We start from the raw sequence: 7925 nt of genomic DNA on the forward strand, positions 1-7925 counted from the left end.
TCAAATGTATCGACTGCTGAGAGGTACTAAACAAAAGCTTTGTTATGGGAGGGACGAAGTATTTTATGGGCACGTTGATGTTACAGTGACACCAAGAGGAGAACATTTATACCACTTTAAAGTGTATAAAGGGGTTATTCGTTATATAGTTATATGTGTTGTAAGCAATCTACCTGGGAAGATGGAGACAAAAGTGGAGAAACTCTTAATAAATAACAAAAGGGTTAGGATTCACAACTCGTGTTACAGACACGAAGGTGCAGCGCTAACCTCTGTCAAAAAGAGAGCAACAGGGGTCAAATAAAACACTGTGAGTCTGAGCAGGGAGGATCACAATCTGAACACATACTTTGATGATTGTGTTTTTTGTTTTGTTTTCAAAATACTAATGATGATCAAGATATAAAAAGCTTTTGGACATATTTTAGTCAAAGACTAAACAAAACCACATTCGGAGGATAATGCTCTGCCCTACTGAATGCTTCCGAGGCAGTCTCACAGACCTATGGATAAAGCACTGCTGTGATGCGTATTTCTGGTTGTTTAGTGCCACCATGCGATTCTTTCACAAAAACGGATTTATCTCAAATACGACTGACAATTCGCCAACAACTGTACATTAAAAAGATGATTCACTGGTCAGCTCACATGACAACAAGTCAATCAGGGTCACACTTAGGAAAGTATGAATAACAATATTGTATATGTGTTCATTTTATATTTAAAAGTGAAATACGACTTCATCATCAATAGTAGCCTATATGTAACATTATGAGTGCAAAACAGATAGCGAGCAAACACAGATGATTTCCAGTACATGAAAAGAAAATATTTGAACAAACATTTATTTAAATTGACACCCATTTTGAAACAATGCGAAATGGGCAATGACGTAAAGACTTGTACTGATTCAGAAAGTGTTTACTGTCACTCAGATGTTCGGCATTTTGTGTTTATATAAATGTGATTCTGCACACCTGCCAGAGAAATAATATTTGAAAATGCCTTACCTCTGCCAGGTCCAGACCTCTCTGTCAGGAAGCATTAGTGTGTTGGCATGGCTGCCCGGGACTATAGTAGATCCTATACTCATCCTGGGTCCAACTAGCATGTACCGCTTTTCTCCAGATCTGTACTGGATGCTGTGACACAGTGTCCCATCATAATTAGGCTCTTGTAGATATTTAGAAGTATAGTCTGTGGATTTAGAGCACTGCATTGCAATCAGCACGATGATACTGATGAGAAAAAGTGTTGAAACTGAGCCCAAAGTTATCATCAGATAAAAAGTCACATTATCATCCTCATCATCCTTTGTTGCACTTTTAACATCAGAAGCAGCAAAAGCCTCTTTGGGCTCCACAACTTTGACAAGCACAGTAGCTGTTGCTGACAGTGAAACGTTCCCATTGTCTTTCACCAGTATGAGCAGTTTATGCTCAGCCTCGTCTGTCTCTGTGAATGAGCGAAGTGTTCTGATCCGTCCTGTATAGCGGTCCAAAGCAAAGAGACTGTGGTCACTAACTTCCTGCAGTGAAAACAGTAACCAGCCGTTATATCCTATATCAGCGTCATAGGCTCTGACTTTAGTCACCAAGTGTCCTGCGTTCACATTGCGGGGAATCTCCTCCACACCTTCAGCAGAACCGTTAGAGCTGACTGGATACAGGATGACTGGAGCGTTGTCGTTCTGATCCAGAATGAACACGTTCACTGTGACGTTGCTGCTTAGTGACGGAGTTCCAGAATCTGAGGCAACAACTTGGAACTGGAACTTTTTCAGAGTTTCAAAGTCAAAACTTTTAGTGCCGAAATATCTCCAGTTATCAGGATTGATGTTGAGAAATGATGTCACCTTATTTCCATGAACTGCATCTCTGACAATATGATACGATATAAGAGCATTATCTCCCTCATCACGATCAGACGCGATCAAAGAAAATACTTGAAGCTCCTGAAGGGTTATTTTCAGTGACATAAAAATTATATTTGCTCTTTGAAAACTCAGGGCTGTTATCGTTTACGTCGGATACAACAACTCTTAGTGTTTTTTCAGATGTTAAGGCTGGTTCACCTGCATCTTTTGCGATGACTGTTACATCATAAATCGATGTATTTTCCCTGTCAAGCTGGGACTTTGTCACGACCGCGTACATGTTGTTCTGTATTGATGGCGTTAGTGTGAAAGGGACATCACCTTTTACAAAGCTGAGCACTTTCCCGTTCACTCCAGAGTCCAAATCGGTAATGCTAAGAAGTGCAACCGTTGTTCCTGATCTGGAATCCTCTGAAATCTTGTTAGACAGTGACGTCACCTCAATCACTGGTGCATTGTCATTCATGTCTTTAATATTTACGGTAACACTTTTATCCGTTCTAAACGGAATAGCACCGCTGTCTGATGCTTGGATATCTATCTCATAACTGTCATCCACTTCATAGTCTAATTGTCCTTTCACACTTAATTCACCTGTAATTGGGTCGATATCAAACAGTGCTTGCACCTTACTATTCACATTACCAAAAGAAAAGCTAACATCTCCATTTAAACCGTCGTCCATATCTGTGGCATTTACTCGTATGACTATTGTTCCAATTGGTGAATTTTCATTTATCTCTGCAGAATAGACATCTTTTGTAAAAACGGGTGCATTATCGTTCACATCTAAAACATCTATAAATATCTCCATAGTCCCTGATTTGGGAGGTTTACCTCCATCCAGTGCTGTAAGCAGTAGTTTTTGGCTGCTAGAGGCCTCTCTGTCTAACGGACTTTGTAACTGTAAAATAGGAACTTTGCCATCTTTACCGCGATCTTTTACTTCTAGTCGAAAATGATTATTCGGACTTAGTTTGTACTGTTGAACGGAATTCACACCACCATCTGGATCGAGAGCAGCATGTAACTGAAATCTGGTTCCTGGTAAAGTGGACTCGGAAATCTCTAGCCTTTTGTTGTTCTCCGGGAAAGAGGGCGAATGGTCATTTACATCCAACACTTCCACTGCAATATAATGGATCTCCAATGGGTTCTCTAGCACGGATTTAAGGTTGATCAAACATACACTGGTCCGCTGGCATATTTCCTCCCGGTCAATATTACGATTTACATACAAAATTCCATCATTTTTGTTTACCAGGAAAAGGGGTTCAGTAGAGCCAGAAACAATACGAAATCCCCTTGCTTTTAAAATATTTGGATCTATTCCCAGATCCTTTGCAATATTCCCAACAGCAGTCCCTTCTTTGATCTCTTCCGATATAGAATATCTTATCTGTCCCGATGCTTTTCCGAAAATCAAACTGAAAGCCAGCACCAGGGCCGCCCATTTGCTTCTTTGTCGCCATGAGTCCTGTCCGCCTTGTTCCATTGTCTGCTGTCAATTGATGAATCCAATAAAGACCAAGTGATCTACAGACTGTTAACTATCCATTCACTGAAAAAAAGAACGAATCCCCGTCTTACAATGCGCTGCAGTCGGTTTGTATGAACGAGTAAACCAATAGAACAAAACCACATTCGGAGGATAATGCTCTGCCCTACTGAATGCTTCCGAGGCAGTCTCACAGACCTATGGATAAAGCACTGCTGTGATGCGTATTTCTGGTTGTTTAGTGCCACCATGCGATTCTTTCACAAAAACGGATTTATCTCAAATACGACTGACAATTCGCCAACAACTGTACATTAAAAAGGTGATTCACTGGTCAGCTCACATGACAACAAGTCAATCAGGGTCACACTTAGGAAAGTATGAATAACAATATTGTATATGTGTTCATTTTATATTTAAAAGTGAAATACGACTTCATCATAAATAGTAGCCTATATGTAACATTATGAGTGCAAAACAGATAGCGAGCAAACACAGATGATTTCCAGTACATGAAAAGAAAATGTTTGAACAAACATTTTTTTAAATTGACACCCATTTTGAAACAATGCGAAATGGGCAATGACGTAAAGACTTGTACTGATTCAGAAAGTGTTTACTGTCACTCAGATGTTCAGCATTTTGTGTTTATATAAATGTGATTCTGCACACCTGCCAGAGAAATAATATTTGAAAATGCCTTACCTCTGCAGTCCCAGACCTCCTGTCAGGAAGCATTAGTGTGTTGGCATGGCTGCCCGGGACTATAGTAGATCCTATACTCATCCTGGGTCCAACTAGCATGTACCGCTTTTCTCCAGATCTGTACTGGATGCTGTGACACAGTGTCCCATCATAATTAGGCTCTTGTAGATATTTAGAAGTATAGTCTGTGGATTTAGAGCACTGCATTGCAATCAGCACGATGATACTGATGAGAAAAAGTGTTGAAACTGAGCCCAAAGTTATCATCAGATAAAAAGTCACATTATCATCCTCATCATCCTTTGTTGCACTTTTAACATCAGAAGCAGCAAAAGCCTCTTTGGGCTCCACAACTTTGACAAGCACAGTAGCTGTTGCTGACAGTGAAACGTTCCCATTGTCTTTCACCAGTATGAGCAGTTTATGCTCAGCCTCGTCTGTCTCTGTGAATGAGCGAAGTGTTCTGATCCGTCCTGTATAGCGGTCCAAAGCAAAGAGACTGTGGTCACTAACTTCCTGCAGTGAAAACAGTAACCAGCCGTTATATCCTATATCAGCGTCATAGGCTCTGACTTTAGTCACCAAGTGTCCTGCGTTCACATTGCGGGGAATCTCCTCCACACCTTCAGCAGAACCGTTAGAGCTGACTGGATACAGGATGACTGGAGCGTTGTCGTTCTGATCCAGAATGAACACGTTCACTGTGACGTTGCTGCTTAGTGACGGAGTTCCAGAATCTGAGGCAACAACTTGGAACTGGAACTTTTTCAGAGTTTCAAAGTCAAAACTTTTCAAGGCTGAAATCTGTCCATTATCAGAATTTATATTTAGGAAAGACATGATGTCATTTCGACTTCCTTCTCTCACTATATGATATGAAATAGCTGCATTGTTATTCAAATCATTGTCTGTTGCGCTGACAGAGAAAATTGAATTTCCAGCAACATTGTTTTCTACAAGGTAAAACTGGAATGGATTTTGAGAGAATTGTGGTCTGTTGTCGTTTACATCTGATATCTCAATGCTGAGAGTTTTATAAGTAGATAAGGGAGGTTCTCCCACAATCTGTGGCTTTTATTGTTATTTCATAATGTGACACCTGCTCTCGATCCAAAAATCCCTTAGTGACAACTGAATATATGTTCTCCTTATAGGAGGGCTTTAATTCAAAAGGAACATCTGAGGTTATGCTTGAAATAATTTTCCCATTGACACCAGAGTCTTTATCCCTGACACTGATCAGAGAAATCATTGTGCCAGGCTTTAAATCTTCAGACACTGTATTTGACAGTGATGTGACTTCTATTTCTGGTGGATTATCATTGACATCTATTATCTTTATAATGACCCTACACTCACCTGTCAGTGGAGGTGTTCCTTTATCAGATGCCTCAACATCGAGTTTATAAACATCGTTTTCTTCATAGTCCACGAGTCCTTTAACTCTAATCTCTCCAGTTAATTTATCCAATTCAAAAATGTCATAGACATTTTTCTTCAGAGTTTTTCCAAGGCTGTATTCTATTTCACTATTAGTGCCTTCATCTGGATCTGTCGCATTCATTCTAAATATTGAAGTACCAACTGGAATATTTTCTTGTATTGCAATTTGGTAAATCTCCTGACTAAATATCGGACGATTATCATTACTGTCAAGAACAATAATAGAAACATTTAGTGTACCTGATCTTGGAGGTTTACCTCCATCAACCGCTGTAACCAGCAGCGTGTGTTTGTTCTTTTGTTCTCTGTCTAACGCTTTCTTCAGCACTAAAAATGGTATTTTGTCCTCATCGCTTTGACGGATGTCTACTTCAAAATGTTCGTTTGACGTTAAAGTGTACGTACGAATAGAGTTCGTTCCAGCATCAGGATCACGAGCTGTGTGCAGTTGAAATCGCCTTCCTGGTAATGTTTGTTCAAATATTTCAAATCTCTGTTCTTTTTCGGGGAAACTAGGAGAGTGGTCATTTACATCTGTAATTTCTACAACTACGTAGTGTATCTCCAAAGGGGTTTCGACTATGACTTTTAGCTCCATTAGACATGCACCACTCCCTTGACAGAGCTCCTCTCTGTCGATTTTCTTATGAACATACATAGCCCCATTGTTCTGATTTACCTCAAATAATGTGTCCTTGGATTCAGAAACAACACGGAACCGTCGGTCAATCAAAGATGTGATGTCAAGGCCAAGATCCTTCGCAACATATCCAACAACAGTTCCATCTTTTACTTCCTCGGGAATAGAGTATCGTATTTCTGCCAAAGCCCGTGTTCCAACAAACAACAGAAGAGCCAAATGACAAGCAAACCAGGACCAGACCTTTCTTCGAGTTTGTCTTTCGTTCCCCATCGTTATCCAACAGTACATACACAAAAGCCCGTTGCTGCAATAAATGTCTATATCACACCAATTGTGTGTCGCATATTTACAAATAGCGCAACACAATTCCGTCGCGTGTCGAGCTCGAATCTAATGCCTCCTCTGCTTCTTTTTAGGGACCAAACAAAAGCTTTATGGGGGAGGGACGGCGATTCCTATAGTTTTCTAATGTAATACTGACACCCAGAGGTAATTGAGGAAGTACAAAGCTATATTTTGATTTAAAATGCATCTATCCAATGTAACCCTTATTTACCAGTAATAGTTCAGCATTTAAATAACTGAAAAAAACAAAATATGTTAGAATGTCTCTTGATTGTATGAAAAAAGCCTACCAATCATTTAATGTTGTTAAAATATTACAGTTAATAGCCTTCCAAAGTGTTACGTTTTATTAAGTTTATTTTATTTAACTTCGATGTGCACTTTGTTTTTTATGAACAAAAAATAACTCAATTGCGTTTCAGTACCATGGATATAGATCCAAACCACGCCTGTCTTTTTCTTAATAAAAGTAGTCCAGTCGTATACCCAGTACTAATACATATAAACGGTAACCCCTGCAACTTAAAACGTTCCTGTTAGTTGTATTTTAGGATTTGGATGCATATTTCTAAAATTATCACAGACAATTGGCCCAAACAGTTTGCAATTCTTATTATTTCTTTGCGACAAGTAAAACCAAATCATTCGTGCACAGTGGACAGCGGTCACAATCAGGCAAAGATTGTGGTTTTGAAATGGATGACATGAAATTAACTATTTTAGCTATTTAAATGTTTGATATTGATTAGCTTACTTAAGCTTTAAAATGACATACAAGTGATTAATGAAGTATAAACAAAACTAGTATGAGCTTTGTCGACACAGTAAAGCAAAGAAAATGTGCCTTTTGGTGCTGCGGCTTATTGTCACACAAACCAGGAAAGGTCTAAATAATAAGCGTCTCATTTCAACATGGGTGCATAATCAGAATAGTAACATGGTCGAGTTAGTTATGATCTATGTGGTAGTGTTCTCTGTATAAGGGGCGTTAGAAAGGTGATGGAAAAAAAGAAAATATACAGTCGAACACAAAGCAATGACAGAACTAAATGCATTTAAAATAGTATGCATCACATTGTTTTCAAGCTCTTACCTCTGCAGCAGACCTCCTGTCAGGAAGCATTAGTGTGTTGGCATGGCTGCCCGGGACTATAGTAGATCCTATACTCATCCTGGGTCCAACTAGCATGTACCGCTTTTCTCCAGATCTGTACTGGATGCTGTGACACAGTGTCCCATCATAATTAGGCTCTTGTAGATATTTAGAAGTATAGTCTGTGGATTTAGAGCACTGCATTGCAATCAGCACGATGATACTGATGAGAAAAAGTGTTGAAACTGAGCCCAAAGTTATCATCAGATAAAAAGTCACATTATCATCCTCATCATCCTTTGTTGCACTTTTAACATCAGAA

At 39.3% G+C, this 7925-nt stretch overlaps 1 pseudogene; it reads right to left on the bottom strand.

Moving 5' to 3' along the window:
• Nucleotides 1-1006: 1006 nt before the first annotated feature.
• LOC115015070 (protocadherin gamma-A11-like) lies at nucleotides 1007-3371 on the bottom strand (annotated as a pseudogene).
• Nucleotides 3372-7925: the final 4554 nt, after the last annotated feature.

Source organism: Cottoperca gobio, chromosome 10 (assembly GCF_900634415.1).
Source record: "Cottoperca gobio chromosome 10, fCotGob3.1, whole genome shotgun sequence".
Taxonomy (NCBI): Eukaryota; Metazoa; Chordata; class Actinopteri; order Perciformes; family Bovichtidae; genus Cottoperca; species Cottoperca gobio.